At 36.7% G+C, this 27,500-nt stretch overlaps 1 protein-coding gene across 3 annotated transcripts in view; it reads left to right on the forward strand.

The window, feature by feature from the left end:
- LOC106867823 (uncharacterized) overlaps positions 1 to 27,500 on the forward strand; it is a 362,348-nt gene that overhangs the window by 202,603 nt on the left and 132,245 nt on the right. For all 3 annotated transcript variants that reach the window (XM_014912847.3, XM_089353055.1, XM_014912848.3), the window contains one exon: positions 2,688 to 2,723. The gene's annotated coding sequence lies outside the window, so the exon portion shown is untranslated. The remainder of the gene's footprint in view (positions 1 to 2,687; positions 2,724 to 27,500) is intronic.

The following is a 27,500-nucleotide window of genomic DNA, read 5'->3' on the forward strand; positions in this document are numbered from 1 at the left end:
GGTCTGTCGATTAAATTGATTTCAGTGCTTGACTGGTTCTCAATTTCTTCGAAAACAGACGGATGACCTGAGGGATTTTCGGCTCCGAACCGAAGCTATATAATCCAAGGTATTTTTGCGATACTGTGAAAATTCTGGTATAATCTGACTTAACAGATATAGTAATAAAATATTCATGAATACTTCTAAGCATGTTTTCCATGCGGTGTTTATTAATAAAGAAATGTTGAAGTATTTAGAAAATCACGAATGAGAACAGCGATGCTTACAATGAAAAACTTAGCCATGATGTCACGAATAATACAAAGAATATGAAAATCATCAGTTTTATACATATCACTAATTATTAATAATAGAGTCGCCAGTGGAACAAATAAGACTGAGGTTTTCTTTTCGAAATCTGGATTTTTAAGATTGAAAATATTGAAAACCGAAACTTCCATGAAAAGACGCATCTTCATTTCGTGATATTGAACCATATAGATTTCTTTAAAGCTTGTATCTTCGGAAGCTTAATGGAGGTATCCACGCCTTATTCCTACCCGTATTCTTACATCAAACTGTCAGTCCTTCTGACTGCCAAGAATTCTTGCAGAAACATGCTCTTTGATTTCTATTATCACGAATCAGTCTTTTGTTGCTTTGCATGTCGGTATTGTTTATTCTGTTATGAAATATTCTTGAAATCTCTCAACACACACGCACGCACACATGCTCACTTACACACTTCAACACATTCACACATGGTCAAGTACATATATTTTATATCGAATACATGCCTATACATTTGACTATACATATTAATATCACATACACACGCATTAACACACACGCCTATACAAATACATAATTTGGATATACATACACAGTGTGTGCGTGTGTGAGCATATGTATATGTATGTATGTATATATGTATGTATGTATGTATGTATGTATATATATACACACACACACACACACATATATATATATATATATATATATATATATATATATATATATATATATATATATATAAATGGAACAAAAATGCAATTGAGAGCATTAAAACTTTCGGACACATAGACGATACAAACGCAGACAAAAGAAACAACAATTAGTAGGACAGGCAAAAAGGAAAGACTGGTCATTCTTGACTGTCTTTCATCAGTCGTGTTCTGCTGCACGTCGAGCTTTCTTTGTCGATCGTCTGCAAAGCCATTCGCGTCTCTTGTCTTCGTTTTCTGCTGCACGTCGAGCTTTCTTTGTCGATCGTCTGCAAAGCCATTCGCGTCTCTTGTCTTCGTTTTCTCCTGCACGTTGTACGTTTTATTGGTGTTCGTGTTTTGAGGCTCTTTTTTAGGAGACATTTTTTTGATAAGAAATATCAGCATGTAATAATCGAATGAAATTACAAAAGCTGTGTCCTGTCAGTGTTAGCGCTGAATTTCCAGCGCTACATTGCAGAAATTCAAGGCAAGGCTTTGTGTGATAGAGAAGTTTAATTAATTCGGAATGCATGTTGTTGATGCGAATTGTCTTTTTGTGGGTGTGTCGATATTTTTCGTTTCCCTGTCAAGTTCTCTCTGTGTCATGTGTCTCACTTCACTGTCGGATTCTCTCTTCTCATCTCAAAGAAGCTTGTATTTTTATATCTGAACCGACAAGCTAGAAAAATAGCTGTATCATATAAAACAATAGCTTTACCGATTCCAGGTGAGCGTGCGATGCTACTGAAAAGGCCACATGCCAAGTGTAACACGCATTTATCACGGTTCCTTTTGACGTTTGAACAGGTCTCATCATAGAGGTGAATCAGACGTTTCTGGAAATGATAGCTGGGATGTTGGGCTGAATCTGAATCTGTAGTCTTTCTGCTTAATAATTTTAGGCATTCTTGAAGCTCTTTTATGGAAAACAAACCAGCCTGGATCGGCAGGTTATTATTTTGGGGTTAGTACTTATTTCTTGTGGTAACCTTTTGATAGCGTCAAAAGAATTGTATTCACATTAGTTTCGATGGCCAGATAACTGAAGAGATGGCGGCGTGGGTTTCCGCCCCGACATCCGAAATTCGGAGTTTTATCAAGGCTACCGAATAATTGTCACATATTATTTACAGATAAATTCCTCTAATCGAGGTCTCTTCTCTTTCTTTTGTTGTCTTACCTTTTCTATCAATATATATATAAATGTATATATATATATATATATATATATATATATATATATATATATATATATATATATATATATATATAAGTATGCATATGTATATGTAAAGGGTTGGCCAAAAGTCACCTGACAGTGATTAAAAAATTCCATAAATACTTAATATTCAATTTTATTTATTGATTCCAATTATGAATGTTTAATAATTGAATGCTGTGAATTAAAATCACCATTCTCCCCCAACATTTGTCTGTTTGCTAGCGAAGTCTCATATAAAATACTTTATTTTGTTTTTATCTTGGAATTAAATGGTTTTGACCAACCCTGTGTGTATGTACATCATATGCATGTGTTTATAATATATATATATATATATATATATATATATATATATATATATATATATATATATATATATATATATATATATATATGTGTGTGTGTGTGTGTGTGTGTGTGTGTGTGTGTGTGCATATTATTTGTTTTATTTATTGCGCTTTATTAAATTTTAATTTTTTTCTTTCGTTTATTTTCAGAAAAATTGCTGAAGTTTATTTTTACCCAAGCTTTAGGTAAGTTTCTCGCCCATTTTCAAAGTAAATAATCAAACCATGCTTATCATAAATATTGCTTTAGAGACAATTGTTGTTGTTTGTGGTACTTGGTCTCAAAATAAGCCCTTTAATGGACCAGACTTCGGATAAAGACCTCCCAGCCTTGATTATTTTATTTTCCTCACAGATGTATTATACCAAAAGTTACATTATCCAATGAGTTCTTTGCGTTTCAAGAAAGCACGATTTAATTTGTCGGAGATTTAACTGTTGTTTAAAGCAGAACGCAGGACTTGTTAGTGATTGTTCGACGATGTGTAGGGTACGAAGGTTGAGTTTGGTTATAGCTCTCACTGCCAACGTCTTTGTTAGGAATAATTTTTATTTAGCGATGTGAGATTTTGGAATGATAGGTTGAGAAGTAGTCGTTAGCATTAACCAGAATGGTATAGAAGCGAATCTGATGACCAAATTTGTGAAAAATGCATTGGTAGGACACCAAGTGTCTTTTACTCTTTTATTTGTTTCAGTCATTTGACTGCGGCCATGCTGGAGCACCACCTTTAGTCAAGCAAACCGACCGCAGTGGGACTGAACTCAGAACCATGTTGTTGGTAAGCAAGCTACTTACCACACAGCCACTGTTGCGCCTTGGTTATTTTATAGTAAGTTCAGTAGGATTACATAAGGTTATGGAGGTGCGAAATGAAATTGGATTCGCCATGTAATACAATTCCACGACACTCGAAGTTTAGCGAATATTGTCATTCACAAATAAATTTCCTATAATATAAGGCACACGGAAATCACAAAAAAATTAATGATGGAATATTTGAGGCTCGGGCATCCTGCAGGGAGTTGGCTGCGATTGCTGCTGCGCATTTGTAGCATTTCTAATAAATGGATCCGGACTGATTGTGATCGTGGTTGTGGTCGTGATGCGACAGTTCAGCGCCTGACAACTCAGCGCCAACAATTCAGCGCCGACATTGCAGCGCCGATATTTCAGCGTTAGATAATTCAGTGAATAGACATTTCAGCGCAGGGTATCATCTTGAACTTAGGTAAAGGTTTTGCGATAAAAAGAAGAGACAAAATTTCAATTATTTATTTAAGAACATATAAAGATAAAAAATGGCAAAAAGAATTTAAAATGCTAAATTACATTCTTTGTACCAGTTGTTAGCTAGTTATATTCTCATTGGAGATTCAAACGGTGTAGTTATCGTTTCGTATGGCTGTGTGTATATATGTTTACGTTTACTTGCTGTTTTTTTGTTTCATGTATATGAATGATTTTTGTTTATGTAGAGTTAATTTATTCTGTGTTTGTAGGTTGGCTGTGTATGTGTTTTACATATACAAACAACACCAATACAATGTAATAATAAATTACATATGTTACATGCGCTGAATTGTCGGCGCTGAATTGTCGGTACTCCGACTGTGATAGCCGAGATACACTGAACATCACCACGAGTGAAAAATACGTAGACACACGAGCGATAAGTACAGGACAAATTACCAAAAAATATACAATAAGAACAGGACATTACACACGAGTTCAAAAACACGTAATGACAGACAAGTACGGACAAGAATACCACTAGACGTCTAACCTCTCCTCAGTTGTCGACTGTGAATTACTCCCTATTTCGAGCTTATATATATATAAGCGTGGTCGATACCAGTGCCGCCTGACTGGCTCCCATGCCGGTGGCACGTAAACAGCGCTTACTACATTCTCGGTGTGGTTGGCGTTAGGAAGGGCATCCAGCTGTAGAAACGTTGCCTGATCAGATTGGAGCCTGGCACAGCCTCATGGCTTACTAGTCCTCAGTCAAACCGTCCAACCCATACCAGCATGGAAAACAGATGTTAAGCAATGATGATGATGATGATGATGATGATGATGATGATGTATGACAATAATGATGATGCTGGTGATGATATGGAGATTATGGTGGTTACCATAAATATAATAAGCTAATAAATGGAATGAGAGCGACGATGGTGTCGGGAAAGAGAGTGTGGATGATTTAAATGATAACGAGCGTAATATTGATGATGGTGATGATGATGATGGTGATGATTAAGATCATATCGATGACGTTGATTATTTGTGAAGAGGTGGACGTCGACGATAATTGATCAAAATAGCCTTAATAGAAGCGACCAGGATAATACGACGGCGACGGCGAAGGTAGTTGTGATGAGGCTGCAGCTGCTGCAGCTGATGATGATGACGACGATGAAGAAGATGATGAGGATGATGATGATGATGATGATGATGGCGATGATGGTGATTGCTATGATGGTGATGGAGATAATAATGAAGAACAAGATGATGATGATGATGATGATGATGAAGAAGATGATGAGGATGATGATGATGAAGAAGATGATGAGGATGATGATGATGATGATGAACAAGATGATGATGATGATGATGATGATGATGATGATGATGATGATGGCGATGATGGTGATTGCTATGATGGTGATGGAGATGATAATGAAGAACAAGATGATGATGATGATGATGATGAAAAAGGTGATGAGGATGATGATGATGATGATGATGATATGATGATGATGATGAAGAAGATGATGAGGATGATGATGATGATGATGATGATGGCGATGATGGTGATTGCTATGATGGTGATGGAGATAATAATGAAGAACAAGATGATGATGATGATGATGATGATGAAGAAGATGATGAGGATGATGATGATGAAGAAGATGATGAGGATGATGATGATGATGATGAACAAGATGATGATGATGATGATGATGATGATGATGATGATGATGATGGCGATGATGGTGATTGCTATGATGGTGATGGAGATGATAATGAAGAACAAGATGATGATGATGATGATGATGAAAAAGGTGATGAGGATGATGATGATGATGATGATGATATGATGACGACGATGAAGAAGATGATGAGGATGATGATGATGATGATGATGATGGCGATGATGGTGATTGCTATGATGGTGATGGAGATAATAATGAAGAACAAGATGATGATGATGATGATGATGATGAAGAAGATGATGAGGATGATGATGATGAAGAAGATGATGAGGATGATGATGATGAAGAAGATGATGAGGATGATGATGATGATGATGAACAAGATGATGATGATGATGATGATGATGATGATGATGATGATGATGGCGATGATGGTGATTGCTATGATGGTGATGGAGATGATAATGAAGAACAAGATGATGATGATGATGATGATGAAAAAGGTGATGAGGATGATGATGATGATGATGATGATATGATGATGATGATGAAGAAGATGATGAGGATGATGATGATGATGATGATGATGATGAAGATGATGATGATGATGATGATGAAGAAGATGATGAGGATGATGATGATGATGATGGTGATGATGGTGGTGGTGGTGGTGGTGGTGGCGGGTGGGTGTGGTGGTGGTGGTGAAAAACAAGATATTCATAATGATGATGATAATGGTGGTGATGACGATGACGACGAATGAGTTTTTTTCAAATTAGACGACGTCAATGATTAATGAATGGAAAATATCAACAACATAGAGAACTTAGCATACGAGGAGGAGGACGACGACGACGGCGAAGATACAATCAGAGACGTTGTTGGAGGCGATGGCGGCGATGAAGATTAGGTGAATGGGAAGGAAGCGGGGTGGCAGGAAATAAGAACGATGATGGCGAGGATGACTACGATGATATAAAAGACGATTCTCGGTGAATGATGAGACTGCTTGCCTGCATCTTTATGATCTTTCCAGTTCAAATAGCCAATATTTCTCTTAAAACGAAGATAGATGATAATGAAAGCGATTTAAAGTTTGGTTAGACTTCGAAAGATCCACATCTAATTTCTTTAATTTATCTCCCTCTTTTTTCTCTGGTTATTCAACCATTTACAACCATGTAGACATTATACAGAAACGAATACAATTTTTGGCTGTGGTTGTCGCTAGGGAATAATTTAATCTGAATCCATTTCAATCGAGTTCAACCATATTTTTTCATATTTAACAGCTATCTTAATAACTTGGGTTTGTTTGTGGATACATTTGGATAGCTGACCCTAATGCATTGGAAGCCATATTACACAAGTAATGGATATTATACATACAAATACATTATATACACACACATATTCAGTTATATATTCTTTTGAGCTGCCGGTTAGTTGTATCACGATTTTCGATCAATATCGTTTCATCTTTATCTCTGTGACTAACTCTCTTAATATCTCACTGATAAAAATAACTCAGCGCTTTTCATTGGGAATGGCTTGATACCCGACACTGTCATAGCAACACATAAAGAATATCACGGTATTTGTTTGTTTCCGAACTTAAAAATATTTAAATATCGAAAGCCAATGTTTACTATTTACCTATATCTTTTCCTTTCTTTCTTTCTTTCTGTCTTTCTTTCTTTGCCTCTTTCTCTCTCTATATATATGTATATATTTACGCGCGCGCGCGCACACACACACGCATTAAGGCATAAAACTGTAGAGTGTAGACGTGTACATGTTTAAAATCGATTTATCAAAAACCTTTTCTTCGTATTATGTTCCGACACGTGTTTCTGCCGACTAACTGCCTTAAAACCATTTCATATGATTGTTTTGTGTATTTGAATGATTTATATCAAATCAGTTGTAGTACTGGTTCTAATCCAAAGGTCGACCATCCTATACAGCTTTATTTAAGGTGTTTCCCATACAGGTGAGTGAAACGAACTGAAAATTCTAGTATTTAACATAAGTTCTTAAAATTCCTTTTTGGCAAGAGAATCTAAAAGATTCGGACAAAAGACAGTGGAGGTAGTGGTGAAATATGATATCTCTGCAGTTCTAGTTTCATTTCAACTTCGACTACCTCTTTAGACAGTAAGAAAGCTGATTACTACACTATCCTTATTACCAGAAGGAACCTTAAATATGTCAGGATGTATTAACATCACTGATCGTTAATATTAAACATAAGATAAAATGAATGGACGGACTTGAAAAAATTCGGAACAAAGAAGAAACATGGTATCTATTGGGTACCTTGACTTATCTATAACAGTTATTCATTAGAAACACGTGTCGGAATGTAATATGAAGAAAATGATTTTTATTCAATGAATTTTAAAGATATGTAGCTCTTCATTCTTCATTGTTATGTCTTGATAATAAACACTGTATTCTATGTGAAATCCACTGAAGCAAACTCAGAGTGTACAATAGAAGGGGGTATAGTTTAATTCTCTTCTCTAAAACTTCAGAGTCTCAAAATTCCTTGGTTAGGTGTGCTGTTGGGAGACTTTTCAGAGGTGCACTGTTGGGAGACTTTTCAGAGGTGCACTGTGAATTACAAGTCTTTCCTCCTCTGTTCCAATATATTAATCATGTTATCTGATCTGCACAAACCTACCTTTTCTGAATGTTAATACCTGTGATTCTTCATTGATAAAGTTGTACCTAGATTTACAGAAGCCCAGAATAATCTGAGAATTTACAAACCGGTATTTGAAGCGATGAAACATGTCGACCAACACATGTTTCTGAACGATATGCCCGAGTAAAATGTTAGATGTCGGATTTAGCCCAGATATGAAGCTGAACTGTTATTGGTGGGAGATTTACGAGATAACATGGAGGGTGGCTAATTTCACGAAGAAATAGTCTAAAAGGAAGAAATAAATGAAAGTTTATACTAAATTAGAAGACAACGACTGTATCTTTCATATTTTACTGAATAACTTTTATACCATCCTCCGAACGACATTTAATCGGATTGGGCCATTCATTATTTGTAAGATGCTGGACCGAGAGCAGTTGTAGTCGAGAAGTCGGACAAAGATGCTTAGCAGCATTTCTTCCGACTTTACGTTCTGAGTTCAAATGCCGCCAGAGTCGACTGAATAAATACCAGTGCCAAAATTTGAAACCGATAACTGTGTTGCTGAGAGGAAGCGTATTTCATATTTGAAGTAATCTCTGTAGGGACCCCGAAGGTGGAGGCGACAAAACCTCATCAGCAATAGACTCTTTTGCAGTGTATACTAACGTTGGTGCTGGTAGCTGGTTAGTGGCTGTGACGTATAAATAGTTAGAAGTTGTTAACTTTTCAAAACATCAGTGTTTCTTCCTCTGCCTTGTGGCTACGGCAAAGAATTCTCTGTGGTTATTCTCGTACAAGAATGAGGACAACGCTTTTCCTCGTAAACTAAATCCTTTTGAGGACATTCCGACGAGCGCCACTTGGAAAAAAAAGGGAAAATGAAGAAGGCACAAGGAACTTTCTGTAATTTCTGTGAAATGTAGTTGAGAGTATCAAGCTTGGCGTTTTTAACATTTCGATCCTATGAAATTAAACTGGCTGCGAGAAAGAGCTTGATTAGCGGCCACAGTTATCCGATTCACTGTGTATGGATGTTAATCTATTCTACTGAATAACTCGTTTTATTGCCTTTTGTATTTATTATTTCAGAGAATTGGTAAAGGAAGCGACGGTTTTATCTTTTCAGCAAATATTAAAACCGAAACTTGAATACTTATTACACTAATTCAACAATAACATCGTATAATTAATCTATTTTTCTGAATACATAATGAATTGCTGAGAGACACAAAAAATTAAAATCTTGTGATAAGAATTAATTTTGTCTTTCATATTTCATATTCAGCTTATTTTGTTATTAATAAATCGCCGCTGTTTTTTAAACGAAAAATGGCGTCTTAGGCGCCACGAAGAATAATAATATTCTGTGTATTTTTTGGAATAATTTTTTTTGTTCTGTGGAGTGCTTATGCGTCTCGGCCAGGCTGCTGAGGTTAATGCTGTCCATGCTTAACCTGAACATTTACAGGTTAATATCAAATAGCTGATCTCTGGTAGGCAGAGGCCTGGACTGAATGCTTGCAGCACAGTGACTTCCTCATACGCTACCATAAGTCAAAGTTTGCACGCACGCACGCACGCACGCACGCACGCACACGTGTGTATCTGTGTGTGATTATGTTTATAATTCCGTTGCTTTGTTGATCTGAATTAATTGACTATTTACTGCTAAAATGTTATTTATTCCAATGTTGTTGTTATATTACGTATAGACGAATTCAACGTTGCACTCACAAGTAATGCTTGTTAAAATATAAAATGGTTTGGCACGTTTCCAATCTTTTGCGTGAATATTTCTACTTAGAAGGTGTTATTAGCATTGTAGATCCTTTATTAGAATTTGTTCTGCGAGGAAAATGATTTCTTAAGAATTTTCTTCTGTTCTTTCAATATTATTACTATCGATTTCTTACATAACTCATCCGATGGCAAATATATAACCGGACATTTGCTAACTTTGTTCTGATTTCTTACTGTATTGCTGTTTAGTTTTCAACTGTAATTTTATGAACCATTATGTTTTTTTTTCTTCTGCCAAAGCACGAATTTCCTTAATTTATCAAGAAGAGAAGATTCTTTCGGAATCGATCTGAGAGAAATGAGATGAATAATCAATACAGGAAAATTTAACAAAGAAGTCTGAAAGATCGAACTAAAGAGTGCAATCTATATGATTAGATTTTCTTTTGCTCCTATCCTCTGTCTGTCTCTTATGAAAATAATTTTTAACTGAGGCCCAAGAAAGGAACGGATACTTTCATTTATACCATTCCAAGTAGGGCTAGTGTTTATCATAATGATCCCGGCAAAATATAAAAATGAAACTCAGCCAGATTTGAACTCAGAATAAGAAATACAACCATTTCACCATTTCTAATTGTCATCCCCTTCGTTCTCTTCTCTCCTCGCTTTTATAATTGTTTCGAATTTAGGCACAAGAATTGAAATTTTGGCGGGGCAGAGTCAGTCGTTTCCATCGAGCCTGGTGATTGGCTGATCTTGATTTAATTGAATTCGAATAGTTGGAAGACAACCTTACCGCTGGTGGGATTTGACCTTGTAAAAGAACAGGAACAAGAACCACAAAGCTGTCTTTCGACTCTCTAACGATTTTGCCAGGCCACCATATTTCTTTTATCTTTGATCGACACAAGAGTGAGTTAATGGTATTTCAAATATTTTTCCTTGGCACTCAGTTGGAGGGGAGTTGATGGACTTGAGCGTCGAGTGAAAGGAATTGACTCTGAGTATTACTGGTATATGTTTCATCCATTATAAACTTTGCAAAATACAAGAATTTTAAAGCTAAAATATTCAAAATGGCGGGAATGAAGTTGAAAACTGCATCGGTAGTAAGTAGAGAATTGTGATTAAAAATCTGCACAAAACTACACGCAGTTAAAAATACAGGTCTGCTTGGCAAAGCTCATATTCAGTGTAAGCCATTATTTACACAGCTCAAATAGAGCAACCTTTGCGCATAGCATCCAACATATATAATAAGCCCCTAAAAAATATAAAAGCATATCTCAGGCAATTTACCTTTCATGAAGGCGAAATGCTTAGCGGTATTTCGCCTGTCTTTACGTTCTGAGTTCAAATTCCGCCGAGGTCGGCTTTACCTTTCATCCTTTTGGGGTCGATAAATTAAATAGCAGTTGCGCACTGGAGTCAATGTAATCAACTTAATCCTTTTGTCTGTCCTTGTTTGTCCCCTCTATGTTTAGCCCCTTGTGGGCAATAGAGAAATAAGAAACGTTAGCACGCCGGGCGAAATGCTTAGTAGTATTTCGTCTGTTTTTACGTTCTGAGTTAAAATTCCACTGAGGTCGACTTTAACTTTCATCCTTTCGAATCGATACATTAAGTACCAGTTGCGTACTGTGGTCGATCTAATCGACTGGCCCCCTCCTTCCCCAAATTTAGGGTCTAAGCCTAGAGTAGAAAAGAATTTACCTTTCATGAAACAAATCTCAATTAACATTCGTTTCGTCCACTCGGAAATGAAATAGTTCAAGCGAAATGTCAAAGTCTTAATGAACGAAGTTCAATCACTGTGCTTTCAACATTATCTTCTTCTATGTTCTGTATAATTCGCACAAAACCAGCTGATTTACCAGAAATGTCTTCACTAGGGTATTTTTGACTCTCCGAGATTTTCTTTCCTGCGTAAGTTTCAATGTTATTGCTTTTGCCTCCCAGTCAGCATTCAGAACCTAAAACACAAAAAACACAATGCTTTTCATGAATGAATAATGCATGTTTGGATGCAAAATAAATGTGATTTTGTCTTTTTTAACCTTTGTTATTTTCATTTTCGCTTTTTTGCGAGCGAAATTCAAGTGAAATTCTTTTCACTTGACGCCATTATGATCCAAATTGAGCCAAAATAAAACGGATAAAATTGTGTAAAGATAATTTTGTTAAAAATAGTTTCATAATATTTATATGTGAAATTGTTATGTATGTAAAAATATTATTCTTTTCTAATGTAAAAATATTAATTGAAATACGTGGGAAGTATGTTAACATCGCAACGACGTCGATGACGAACGTAAATGATATAAAATATTCAAAAAGAAAAGTTCAATTTTATTCAAAATGCGGCGAGAAATAATTCAAATTAGGATTTGCTAATTTTAGGAAAAGGCATTAATCACTTTGAAATAGCATTTTATTCATGAAAATCTACTGGAAAAAAGAAAGCAAAGATCAGAAGGCATCAAGAGAAATATAAAGGAAATCGGAATAGAATGCCCAGTAGAACTGTTGCAAAAGGTTTACCTCCTTGGAACGGCCAGAATAATAAGGAGAGTATTAGATAGCTGAAAAGAACGAATAGCATGACACCGTAGGCTGTATGTAGTAAGCTCGCTTCGCATACAACATTCCAGGAGCTCCAACAAAACATATGATAAAAAGAAATAATAATAATAATAATTATACCCTGATGCAGTAATAGGCAGTGGCCCTCACGGCTTTTGATCTTAACTCATTCGAAGTGTTATCATGTACATTGTTTTGTCTTGGTATAAAAGATGGGGCACAGCAAATATTCTGCTCAATACCACAGATTTGCTTGTCAGTTGTTTGACCTTAACCAGTTGAGCATGTTCCTTGGTGGCTGATGACGTGTGCATCTCTGATCAGGAGCAGACGTAGTGAGGGAGAACCATAGCCATGTGTTGAGAGGGATTCTTTGGGGTTTGAATAATTCCCCTTTGGAAACATGGATGTTTCGTTCATCATCCTTAAACAAACCTTATTCAGGGACCTTTTGAGTAGGGTAGGCTACTCAACCTGAAGAAAATTCTAGCTGGGCCACACCAGCAAGGTGATGCGCTGTATATCTTCATATGAAATCACCATGTTGTGCACATATGGTTGTGATGCATGTGCCTGGTGTACCCTTATCAGACGGGTAGTCAAGATGGGTATACTGGGCTTCGAATATTTTACCCCAGTGTCACTTTGATGGCATGCACTGCTCTCTCACTCAATAATAATGATGATAATAATAATAATAATAATAATAATAATAGTATGCACCATAACAAGCTGACAGGAAGGCTATAATAAAAAAAGAAAGAAGTTTATAGATACGGCAGATTAACTGGAGAAGTTAAACAGTTTACGCCGATAAAATGAGGAGTAATGATACTAATAATTAACAGAATATTAAGAACTGTAAATAAAGATCTTGAAAAGTACATTGAAAAAATAAGAATTTTACTGAAAAATATGGGGAATTACCTCAGTTCACTAGCATGGTGCAGTTGATGCCACTATATAACACCAGCGTTAGGGGAGCAAAAAATAAAATAATAATCATTGTAATCTTGCTTATAATATTAATTTCCCGTATGTATGTCCGTCTGTTGTAATACTTTTAACGGTTTACATTTGTAGCTATGGCCCTTTTATAGCGCCATCTTAGTTTTTATATATATATACAAAATAAAAACAAATAACCTCCCACAACTGCACATAATGCAGATGCTTTAACACAAACATAAAATCAGTCATATATAGTCATAAATCAGCAACTTCGCTTTTAATATTAGTCTTTAACAAATAATTAAATCCTTTTTAGTTTTAACAAAAGAAGCAAGAATTTGTAACAACAAATCTTTATTAGGACGTATCCTTGGCCCTTATTTATAAGATTTCATGTTTGACAACTGGTGAAATATTGTCATAATTGTAATTGCTATAACAATATTGTTCTCATTTGTTTCAAAGTGTAATTACTGCAGCATTATTTTTAATGGTTAAATAATTTGCATTATTTAACAATAAAAAACAATGAACAGCGCAAGCAATTCCAGATAACCTGATACAATCAAAACCTCTCAAACATTCACAAAATTTCTGAACAGCCATCAAAAATATCGCCATAATAAACAACATTTTTATTTAGCTTTATCTCACTGAAACTGGCTGTCGTCTCTTTAAATCTGCACACACAGACACACACACACACATACACAATATTATATATATATATATGGAGAGAGAGAGAGAGAGAGAGGGAGAGGGAGAGAGAGAGAGAGAGTGAGAGTGAGAGAGAGGTGAGTGAGCAAGGGAAAGAAGAAGGCACTTAGCACATTTAATAGGTGTTGCAGATATGTTATTTACAACAGTTTGCTTTCACCCCATGCGACTTTAAGTTTCTATAAGAAGCCTAGGAAACTCTAAGTCGCATGCAGCCGAACAAACTGATTTGGATAACAACAACAACATCAACAACAATAATAATAACAATAAAAATAACTGTGGTTAGGTATGTGACACGACAATGTGGCCAGATATGTTACGACAATGGGGCCAGGTATGTGACACGACAATGTGGCCAGTTATGTGACACGACAATGTGGCTTGATATGTGACACGATAATGTGGCTAGATATGTGACACGACAATGTGGCCCGATATGTGACAGGACAATGTGGCCAGATATGTGACACGACAATGTGGCCAGATATGTCCACTGGCTGTTGTGCGGTAAAGCAAACCTCGAGAGAGTCGAACGATGGTATGAACACAAGCCAGAGGGAGTAATGGAAAACGAACATTACAAAATACTCTGGGATTTTAATATACAGTGCGACCAAGTCATAGAAGTGAGACAACCAGATATCGTGATCAACCATAAAGATGAAAAAGAAGCAAAGATAATAGATGTTGCAATACCAGGCGATTCGAGGGTGAAATGTAAGGAAACAGAAAAGATTGAGAAATGCCAGCCACTACGGGATGAGACAGGAAAGTTATGGGGTATGAGGAAAGTAATAGTGATACCGGTGGTAATTAGAGCATTTGGAGTAGTTTCCAAGAGCTTTGAAAAACATATTAAGAATATTGGAGCTGTTGTCAGACTCAAAGTGATCCAGAAGACAGCATTGTTGGGTACATCACGCATTCTAGGGAGAGTATTGTCTCTTTGAGTCAGAGAGAAGGTTCAACTTGAAACCTTTGGTGATTTGTTATTGCCTGCTTTCAAGTAAAGAACAACCGGTAATTAAGAACCATCCGAGTGTTTTTCATAATAATAATAATAATAATAATAATGATGATGATGATGATAAATCATCGGGAAAGTTTTCGATAGCTGAAAAGAATGGATAGTATTGTACCGTAGGGTGCAGGTAGTAAGCTGGCTACGCATGTAGGACTCTAGGAGCTCCAACAAAACCTGTGATAGAGAAATAATAGTATTTTAAAGGAATGACATAACTTTCCTCGACGGTAAATAGACAGTAGGAAGAGCGCGATGCGATTGCAATAGATATCTTATTGGTTGAACGATATTTCGACAGCTTGCCTGTTTTTGTCGAGTTCAAAATGAAAAGTGATAGACGGACACTTAAAATTATAGAAATTCAAATTCAAAATTTGAACGAGGGCAAACAGCGTTCCCATGTTGATGGAATGACATCAACAGTCTTCACTTTTCAAGTTTAAAACTGGTAAAACGAAAACAAAGCAAAAAAGAGAAAAAAATAGTAGAAAAAAACAAAAAGGAAAAAGAAAAATACCTAATCAGTTTTGTGTAAATATGATAAAATTCCTCTGTGATTCCTTCAGTGCGTGATGTTCATAACACACAAACAAATTTCTCTTCCTTCCTTTTGAGGACTGAAAGTGAAGCAAATTCAGAATATTTTCTGAAAATATGCAGTTTCACGTCTTTTCGATGTAAAATATTCGGCAAGCTCTGTTGAACGACTGTTATTGTGTCTGACGTCATATCTGTGCTTATTGGATCTTTTGTTTGATTGTTCTGTTGTACAACCAACATAAATCAAGTTATATTTCGTGCACTCTGTTACGTACACCAAATAAGAATCGCTACACGTCCCACCTTTCTGTTTGGATTCCTGATGGAATCGACTCCTGTTGTTATACGATGCGGTTTGGCAAAATAGACCGAAAGAATAAGTACGAGGCTTAAGAAAAATAAGTACTAGAGTCACTTAATTAATTCGTCTAAAAATTCTTCAAAGCGATGCTCCAGCATAGCCGCAGTCTCATGACTGAAATAAGTAATAGATAAAAGATTACACATATATATATATATATATATACATATACTAGCAGAAATACCCGGCTTTGCCCGGGTTAAAGAGAATAATGAAATCTAAAAACGCCGTCTAGACTACGCAACCCTCAACTGTTAGTAGCTACGATACCATATTTCTACATTAATAACTCTCCAATCCATGCCAGCATGGAACATAGACATTAAGTGGAATGCCAGTCTCTCATCTAGGAGGGCCTTGAAATCAATGTTACCAACTGGGGACTATGTGTGTCGCAGTGATAATAAAAAGACCCAAAGGAGGTCTGCAACGAAATAATTTTACTCAACACTTTGCAAGTGAATCAGTGGAGGCAAAGATGCGTCTCATTTACTTGACAATTTATGCACCACATTGCAGAAATCACAATGAAAGTATATATGAAAGTGTAGTCTTACACTGTTGTACCGTTGAATTACAAATAATGCTCATCTGTTATGTTCGGGTTAAAATTTCATCAACATCAAAGATATATGAATTTTCATGGGAGTTATGGCCGTTATGCATAGAATATAATTTCCAAATTTCATAAAGATCCGTTCAGTACTTTTGACGTAGTTTTGGATAAGAAAACAAATGACTAATGTGTGTGTTTGTGTGCATGTGTATGTGTGTGATGGGTGTATATATGTGTACATATTACATGTACATCTATATATATATACATCTACACACGTATACATATACATGTATGCATATATATCTATACATATACGTGTACATATACATCTATATGTATACATATACATCTCTCTCTCTCTCTCTTTCTTTCTTTCTGTCTTTCTGTCTTTCTCTCTCTCTCTGAAAGTATCTGTCATTACAGTATCGAAATGTGATTGTTTCAGTTAGTGGAATAGTTTCATTTTTAAAGTGAAAGTATTTGACATGAGTGTTTTTGTTTCACTTTTGACACGTAATACTTAAATAGTGGAGGAGATATTATGTTGCCGTGGGCTCGAACTCTACAAGAAGTTAAATTTTTTTGACTAAAACACAACTGGAACCCTAAGTAAGGCATCTGTAAAATTTGAATGAAATTGGTTGCGTAGTTCTCGAGTTTTAGGGATTCACACACACACACACACACACACACACACACAGACAGACAGACAGACACACATTCTCATTTTTATATATATAGATATATGATTCAAATAAGTAGATGATATAACATACATATCTATCTATCTATCTATCTATCTATCTATCTATCTATCTATCTATGTCTCTCTCTCTCTCTCTCTCTCTCTCTCTCTCTCTCTCTCTCTCTCCCTATATATATATATATATATATATATATATATATATATATATATATATATATATATATATATATATATATATATATATAGCGAGAATTTACAAAAAAACAAAAGACGAAGACGAGTGTGTAAACAACAAATAGATATATTAGTTTAACGCTCGGGAAGTGAGAAAGTCTTAAACGTTTCGAGCATACGCTCTTCAACAGAAAGAAACACAGAAATAAATAATGGAAGGAAACAGAAAAAAGGTATAGTGGCTAGCGATCTATCATGGCGAATGCCGGACAGAGGGGTCATACAGGAGAGCTAGGAAGAAGGGGAGATAATGAAGTAGTGGTGATCTCAAAACGAAGGTGCGCGTGCGTATGTATGTGATATATATATATATATATTTATATATATATATATATATATATATATATATATATATATATGAATATATAAAGAACACTCCGTCGGTTACGACGATGAGGACCTAAGCTGATACGATTAACGGAACAGCCTGCTCGTGAAATTAACGTGCAAGTGGCTTAGCACTCCACAGACACGTGTACCCTTAACGTAGTTCTCGGGGAGATTCAGCATGACACAGAGTGTGACAGGGTTGGCCCTTTGAAATACAGGTACTAGTCACTTTCACCAGGTGAGTAGATTGGAGCAACGTGAAATAAAGTGTCTTGCTCAAGGACACAACCCGTCGCCGGGAATTGAACTCACGACCTTACGATCGTGAGCCGAATGCCCTAACCACTGAGCCACGCACCTTCACATACATATATATATAAGTTGGGTTAGAGTGGGAGAGAGAGAGAGAGAGGGAGAGAGAGAGAGAGAGAGAGGGAGAGAGAGAGAGAGCGAGAGAGAGAGAGGGGGAGAGAGAGAGAGAGAGAGGGAGTGAAAGAGAGAGAGAGCGAGAGAGAGAGAGGGAGAGAGAGAGAGATGGAGAGAGAGAGAGAGAAATCTATTTAGAGAGCAATAACAAAAAGAAACTACAATGCAAAATATTTCAAGACAATGACAAATTGGCTGCATGCATGGTTGCAGAATATAACTCCCCGTCACGCTGCTTTGACGCTTCTTCATGAAAAATGTATTTACTAAATTGAGAGGTAGCAAGTACGTTCAGTGCCAGGAAGTTAATTATAATAGTTATATATATTGCTATATAACGTGAGAAAGTTCGTTAAGCCTCTCTCTCTCTCTCTCTCTCTCTCTCTCCCTCTCTCTCTCTCTCTGTCTCTCTCTCCCCCTCTCTCTCTCCCCCCCTCTCTCTCTGTCTCTCTCTCTCGGAGATTGTTTTTTTTTCCATATCACAGGAGATCTTACTGTTGCGGATTATCCTCGCAGAAAAGGTTAATGAATCGATTATCACTGACGCAACACGATTCTTCAACTAATTTGATTTCAAGCTCTAACATTTAACCAGAGGACGGTTGTTCATACAGATTGAATATTTGATTTGATCATAACAGCTTTGGAGGTATCAAAAGAAAAAAACGTTAACATTTAGAACGATGCATAATTTCTTTTGAAATACTCTATATTCTGATAACATCAGCCTTTAATATCGTCTTGAATTATTCAGAATATGTCACAGCTTGATGTCTGGATTTGAATTTCAGGTGCAGTAAAAAAAATGGGATGGATTATAATTTTAACTTTTACTGCAATATTTTGGAGTGCTCAGTAGAGCGTGTGGTTTTTTCAGCAGCGATCCATACGCATGACTTCACGAATTTTCGCACATTTTCTTCGAAAACCTCTCTTTGTTCTGAACAATGTTCATAGAAAACGACAACGAAGCATTTCGGTGATCTCCGTGATGAATTTGCCTAGCTTTTGGCAAAATTTGATAATGATACGTTTTTCAAACTTGCCAATTTTCGGAAAGAGCTAAGATCAGTTTTAACGCAATTTTACAAAACCTCGCAAAACAATGAAACACGCACAGACTCATTCGAGCCAATTTACAGACTTCTTCCGTTGTCTAACAACATCGATCCTACTGCATGACTGGTACTTTATTTAATCGAGCCCAGAGTGATAACAACAAGGTTGACCCGGGTTGTATTTGAACCCAGAGCATATAGGCGGTGAAGTAGAAACCTCACGGCATTTTTCCTCTGCTCAAACGGCTTGGTAATATATTAACCATCGTAATTTGAACTACAGCTCTGGATTCAAATCCAACCCAAGCCAACTTTGTTGTTATCACTCTGGGCTCGATTAAATAAAGTACCAGTCATGCACTAGGATCGACGATATTGACTAACCTCCTACCTTCATCTTGCTTCACAAAGCGATGTGGGTTGTAGTAAAAAAACGTTTGACTACTAGTTAGAGTACGTCGCAGTATCTAATCTCTTTCTCTTTCGCTATGGAAAATTTTAAAATCAAAATCTAAAGTGTCTTTTCCCTTTCAATTTTCTAAGAATGAAAAAGACAAGTAGAGGTACCGGCGTTCCTTTTGCCATCTGGTTATTCTTTCACTCCAAGAGACTTCCATAAAAGTTTATTTGTATTTATTATGAGAGTTTATTGATGGCATTCAAAGGATGCCTTTATTTCAGAGTCTGTTTTTTTTATTTTCATTTTATTTCTCTTTTATTATTATTTTGCAAGAGACTGTCTTCTCGACTGTTGCGGGTTCTGGGAGATTTAAGAAATAGATAGATAGATAGATAGATAGATAGAGAGAGAGAGAGAGAGAAAGAGACAGAGAGAGAGAGAGAGAGAGAGAGAGAAGACAGATGGGGACAGAGAGAGAGAAAATGAGATGGACGAAAGAAGAGTCAGGCGTCATGTTTGACCAGCGTTATATTTATCGGTTGCAAAAGGATTATCACAATTGATCTCGGTGAGATAGGAACTCGCAGTGCACAGAAATATCACAGGACGCTTTATCCAACGTTCTACTAACTCTGTCAGTCCGACATTTTAAGTGGTATTACTGTGTTGATGAGGGAATTTACACATCCCTCTTAAAATTGTGTAAGGAAACATTCTTTTCTATTCTAGGCACAAGACCCGAAATCTTTTTGTGAAGGGGACCAGTCGATTAGATCTACCCCAGTACGCAACTGGTACTTAATTTGCCGACCCCGAAAGGATGATAGGCAAAGTCGACCTCGGAGGAATTTGAACTCACAACGCAAAGACAGACGAAACACCGCTAAGCATTTCATCCGGCGTGCTAACGTTTCTTATTTCTTTGCTGCCCACAAGGGGCTAAACATAGAGAGGACAAACAAGGACAGACAAACGGGTTAATTCGATTATATCGACTCCAGTGCATAACTGGTACTTATTTAATCGACCCCGAAAGGATGAAAGGCAAAGTCGACCTCGGCGGAATTTGAACTCAGAACGTATCGGCAGACGAAATACCGCTAAGCATTTCGCCCGGCGTTCTAACGTTTCTGCCAGCTCGCCGCCTTTTGTGTAACGAAACATTATTATAACACAATGCGCAGTGAGCGGTAAACCGAGTCGAGTGACTGCTGAGTACTTTACACCAGGTACAAGTTCCGCCGACGTTTTTTTTTTCTATTTCCATTGGTCAATCTTGTTACAATAACTTTCAATATAATGCGATTTGCAATTCAGTCGTTCACACCACAAGTCTACTTTTTTGTTACTTGATTCGAAAGTGGGATCGCTTTGGTTAATCGTTATTTCTGCCTGCAACATCCTACGCAGCTGCATATTCTTCCTTTTATCATTGTTCAATGTGATTCCATTGAATTTCTGTCATGATTGGCAGAGGTCATTTCGAGATGCTTCCCGCTTCACTTCCTAGGTCTTATGCCCTCCATATAGATTTATGCCCTCCAAACAGATTTTAGAAAGGTCACAACTTAAAATGACCCGGGCAGCTTTTTCTAAAACAGAACCTTTAGAAAACAAATCGAATTCCAATAAGAATCGAATTGACCGTAGATAACATTTCCATTGCCTCCATAAATATCATGGATTAAAATGAAACATTCGGTTTGAAAAGAACTTCAAATATTGAAATATTTCAAAACGAAACCTTGAAATTTATTGCTGTTAACACTCTGAGAGAATTAACTTTAAATCTGTGAAACATGAAAAGACTACAACCAAGATCTAAGAAAATGTAAAGCATCTCTCTAATATCATTTGATCACATCAAGCTATAACATGCTTGTGCGTTTACAATATTAGTATAGCAAATCCTGCGTCTCAGCTTGTCTTTCCCTTGGTATTTTTGTGTTATCTGCTACAATATTATTATCTAACTACTTACTGATTATATTAAGGGAAATGTTCTGTACAACAGTGAACTTAATTCAAACGATCAAGTCTCTGAGAAAACTCTCACATATTTTTTGAAGGACATTCAAAATAAATTTCTTAATTTTGCTTCGTCGATTCCTTTAATATTTTGTTAACTTTTCATTTCATTATATTTTCGTTTCTCTACTTTTCTCTCTTCCAAAATGCCTAACACAAACATACAAAAGAACATGTTATGGTGTATTGGTGAACCTCTTGAAATGTTTGTACATTCACATTTTTATTCATACAAGTATGCAGGCACACACAAACACACACACACACACACACACACACACACACACACACACATACACACGCATACATACATACATACATACATACATACATACATACATACATACATACATACATATGCACGCACAAACATCAATACACACACACACATATATGTGCACAAATAAATATTAATAGATGTATGAATTCTACATTTAAACTTCCTCGAACTTCTGAAGTCACTCGTTTTATTAAGCGTCTTTTCCGTTGATGGAAGCATTCCAGGAACCCCTTTTAGGGGACAGCTAGAGACTGCCTCGTCGCTTTCTCTCCGATTTCTTAGACATCTTGAAATCTTGTTCCTTTCATGTAGGTTTTGATTTTCGGAAAGAGGAAACGATCAAAATACGCAGGTATCACCAAGCTTTTGGCAAAGTTTGATGCAGCTTCCGTGTTTACTTTTCTCTGCCATGTTCATTGATGGAACGTCTGTGGTGTGATGAGACGACCACACTCTACACACTTTCGTTCTAAGCACTTCTAAAAGCAACGGAAGTGAGCGACAACATTATAACTTATAGTCCGTGCGCGACAGGGTTGAAGGTCAATCTGCGCCAAGCAGCTTCTCTCTGCCTACTTTAGCTCTGTTCGCATTGCAATATTGATCAGGCCTCGTATCAATAGAAAGGTACATAAGGGCTTGACAAAACGAAGTAACAGAAGGGAGAGATTCAAACAGAAAATAGAAATGTGCGATAAATCATTATATAGGCGTAGGAGTGACTGTATGGTAAGTAGCTTGCTTACCAACCACATGGTTCTGGGTTCAGTCCCACTGCGTGGCACCTTGGGCAAGTGTCTTCTATTATAGCCTCGGGCCGACCAAAGCCTTGTGAGTGGATTTGGTAGACGGAAACTGAAAGAAGACTGTCGTATATATGTATATATGTATGTGTGTGTCTATATGTTTGTGTGTCTGTGCTTGTCCCCCCAACATCGCTTGACAACCGATGCTGGTGTGTTTAAGTCCCTGTAACTTAACGGTTCGGCAAAAGCGGTCGATAGAATAAGTACTAAGCTTACAACGAATAAGTCCTGGAGTCGATTCGCTCGACTAAAGGCGGTGCTCCAGCATGGCCACAGTCAAATGACTGAAACAAGTAAAAGAGTAACAGAGTATATACTTATAGCAAACATGGCTTCATAAACGCACACCTATTTGCCTATGTGTGCCATCGTAAATACAAATGTGGATCTTACATTACTCGCATTATTTACATTATTTACATTATTTACATTTGACGGATATTTGTCTTCATCTTGTTTGTTGTTAACACAACATTTCGGCTGATATACCCTCCAGCCTTCATCAGGTGTCTTGGGGAAATTTCGAACCTGTGTTCTCATTCCTAAGGTATTTTTCCCCCAAGACACCTAATGTAAATAATGTAAATAACGTACATAATTGCTCATCTCTTAAATATAGAATTGTATTACAGATGTGGATCTTTAAATACATTTTAGGGTCTGGAACTTATCCTCATACAGCCCTCCATTGTTTCAATTGAAATTATTGACCCTCGGACTTACTTCCTGTATTAAACATGTTATCCTTAACTATTCATCAAACTGCCATCATACTGTTTTCGAAGGAAGTGACACCACTCAACACAGGCTCGCAACAGTAAGCATACACACACATACATACACACACACACACAGGCAAACGCACACACACACACACAGAGGCAAGAGAGTTTATAAATGATAGGAAAGCTTGGGGAGTGTTTGTGGACGGATGAGTAAATTTTGATGTTGTTCAAAGGGGTACGGAACCAGCATGATGTGGCGGAAGTAAACCAGCTTATGCTGTTGGGCCCCACTGCTGATATTGGGGGGTTGCGTTATATGACTTCACCCGAACACAGAACGGGGCTCACCCCTTTGAATTTGGAAATGAATTGAATGCTTTGTGTTTGTATGTGTCTTGCTGTGGCTACCCGCTACTAAAAATACAATGGGTAATTGGCCTGGGTGTATATATATATATATACGTATGTTTATGTATATATCTATGCGCTTGTAAGTGTGTGTGCTTACACACACGCACACACTCTCACACACACACATACATACACACACATATATATGAATATTCTTTAGGGAATATTTTCTTAACAACTCCTTTTCAACTCCCTTTATGTTATTGCCTCATGCATCCGGACTTCTTGGACGCAGGCCGAGACTTGCTAGTATCGACTATCAAGAGAACATGATGCTACCTTCAATATTTTGGATCGATATTAAGTCTCTGCGTCCTTGTTTGCGCTTTAGATGCAGTAATTATCTCTGTTGATGCGGATAATTTTGACGATAGCTATTAATTTTAACATCAATAGCCAGGATTTCATCTTGTGTCTAACCGAGCAGTCTAAATCCAGTCACGAATACGAACGACCACAGCAAACCTATTATGAGTAACTAATTCACTAATTGCCGACGGTTTTAATGAGTATACTTCAACTCAGCGTTATATTCTCCTGTTACAAGCGTTAACATGAAACATAATTTCATCCAACATTAACTATCCTTCTTTACTACTCTAGGTACAAGGCCCGAAAGTTTTGGAGAGGGGGCTAGTCAATTATATCGACTCCAGTATACAACTGGTACTGATTTTATCGACCCCAAAAGGATGAAAGACAAAGTCGACCTCGGCGGAATTTGAACTCAGATCGTAAAGACAGACGAAATACCGCCAAGCATTTCGCCCGGCATGCTAACGTTTCTGTCAGCTCGCCGCCTTTGAGGAAACAAATAATCTTTTCTAGTCTAAGCACAAGGTCCGAAATTTTTTGGGAGGGGGGCGGTCGATTAGATAGACTCCAGTACGCAACTGGTACTGATTTTATCGACCCCCAAGTGGATGAAAGGCAAAGTTGACCTCGGCGGAATTTGAACTCAGAACGTAAAGACAGGCGAAGTACCGCTAAGCATTTCACCCGGCGTAATAACGATTTTGCCAGACCTACGGCTTTTTCTTCTCGAGCTATGCCTGGCTCATAATGGTCACGCTCTTGCTTTTCTTGTTGTCTTTTTCTCCGTTTTATCTAATTAATCATATATATATATATATCAAATTAAGGCGAAGAGAAAAACACATTCAAAGGTCGATGTATATATTCATTCAATCCATATTAACGAAAGTCTCCATGGTATACAAAGTACATACATAGATGCATTCGTCTATATGATATATAAAAAAATTTTTCTAAGAATTTATAAATACATACATATACACGAAAGTTTATAAATATATAAAAATTCATACACATATAAAAATTTATATATATGTATATATATAAGTGAACATAAAACAAGCATATGTATATATATATATATATATATATATATATATATATATATATATATATATATATATCAGGGACGTGCTGCCTAGGAAGGCAAAGTAGGCAGTACCTACCTTCAATAAAATGGATCGATAGCAACATTTTCCTTTTATGGCAAGACATACTCCTAATTCAATAAAATTATGAAGGTTACACTGATTACTAGGAATAAAATGCAATATATATATATATATATATATATTTTGTAGATTAGGTAGGCATAATTCACCCCTGCTTTTCATTCTCAGTATTAAACTATGTATAGTACTACTGTTGTACACGTGCTGTGTACACTCCTACAACACCGTTTTCTTTACGTACTATAAAGGCAGAAGTAAATCTGCTTACAACTCAGTCGGGCGGCTGTTTTGCTTACTTTTTGTGTGTTTTACTACATAAAGGTCACCAATCGCCTACCCAGGGTAATCACTGACGGCACGTGACTGATATATATATATATATATATATATATATATATATATATATATTTAATAAAAATAATAATAATAATAATAATAATAAGAAGAAGAAGAAGAAGAAGAAGAAGAAGAAGAAGAAGAAGAAAATTTTTTATTATTATTATTATTATTATTATTATTATTATTATTGTTGTTGTTGTTGTTGTTGTTGTTATTATTATTATTATTGTTATATGCAGTTAAGTCTATGTTGGATCATAGAGTAACCAATCGTTTCACATCTATATAAGACCTAACCGAGAGCATATAATTCTTCTAGAGCTGGAGAGTTATATTTCCTTGGCTTTAGAGTCTGACGAGCCGTCCATGGGACAAGGCCGTTTATGGATGCGAAACTATTGGACACTTTATCACCAGACGTAGACTTAACTACATATAAATAAATACATTACAATTCTATACTTCAGAGTCTGCCACTTTTTCCGAAATACGATACATTTGCAATACACACACACACACACACACACACACACACACACACACACACACACACACACACACAGATATATATATATGCGTACATACATACATGCATACATACGTACATACGTGTGTATGTGTATACATATATTTTTTGAAAATGTATTCCGAGGCAAATATAAGCTAAATGATAGTTTGTTACATTTCAATTACTTCTCACTTATTGAAAGATCTATTATCTTTCAATTCGTAAGCTAAGGTTAATGGAAAATATTTCATTCTAATAACACCTTTATTTATGTATAATTAAAAATATATCTTCATTCGTATTTTATTATAAGATGAGGGAGATAAATATCATATTTTCCCCAATGGGATCGATTCGTTAGAGAAACAATTCGAAAATATAACTATCCCTTCAGCATCTCGTTTCAAAGAATATTATATACAGGCTTCGATGGGCAAATTGTCGCCATTTTATATTCTTAATTTCTCGAAAGCTCATTCTTTCTTTTTTGGTTTTGTAGAGTCAGTTGGGCACCGTCTGTCAGAAAAACAGCAGCATGGCGCAGTTCACTCTGCTAGAAATTTGGAAAAGACATGCTGTTATGTTTGTCATTCGCGCTGGAAGCTCCAATACGAACAGATGGTGAACACACAGATCAGCCGTTGGCTGCTCGTGTCCCCGAAACATGTACCGAGAGTGATAAAAATCAAACATCCAGTCAACATCATGGTGTTTGATAAAAATCACATCTTCCCACACAGCCTCAGACTCAATACGGTGGCCTACATCAAATACCCGGAGGAGGTAGTGTTGCCCTGAGTCAAGAGGGTGGCTGCTGCAAGATCTTGTGTGTGGCATCTGGACTCTACCCCGTGCCATACAAGCAGGAGGGCACTGTCATGGCTGTCAGACATTTTCTGCGACCACTTCACTCCTAACATTTGGCCACCTAACTCCCCGGACTGCAACCCCCTTGATTATTATGCGTGGGGCGTAGTTGAGTGAAAGACCAACAAAACTCCTTATAACACCAAAGATGAACTGAAGGTAGGATTATGGCAGCATTCACCATCTTAAACACGGATAGCGTCCAGAAGAGTTGCAGGAGGTTCGGAAATCATCTGCTGGCCGTGGTTGCGGCCAATGGCGATTTTATTGAATATATTTAC

This window comes from Octopus bimaculoides, chromosome 5 (assembly GCF_046866305.1).
Source record: "Octopus bimaculoides isolate indiv1 chromosome 5, ASM4686630v1, whole genome shotgun sequence".
Taxonomy (NCBI): Eukaryota; Metazoa; Mollusca; class Cephalopoda; order Octopoda; family Octopodidae; genus Octopus; species Octopus bimaculoides.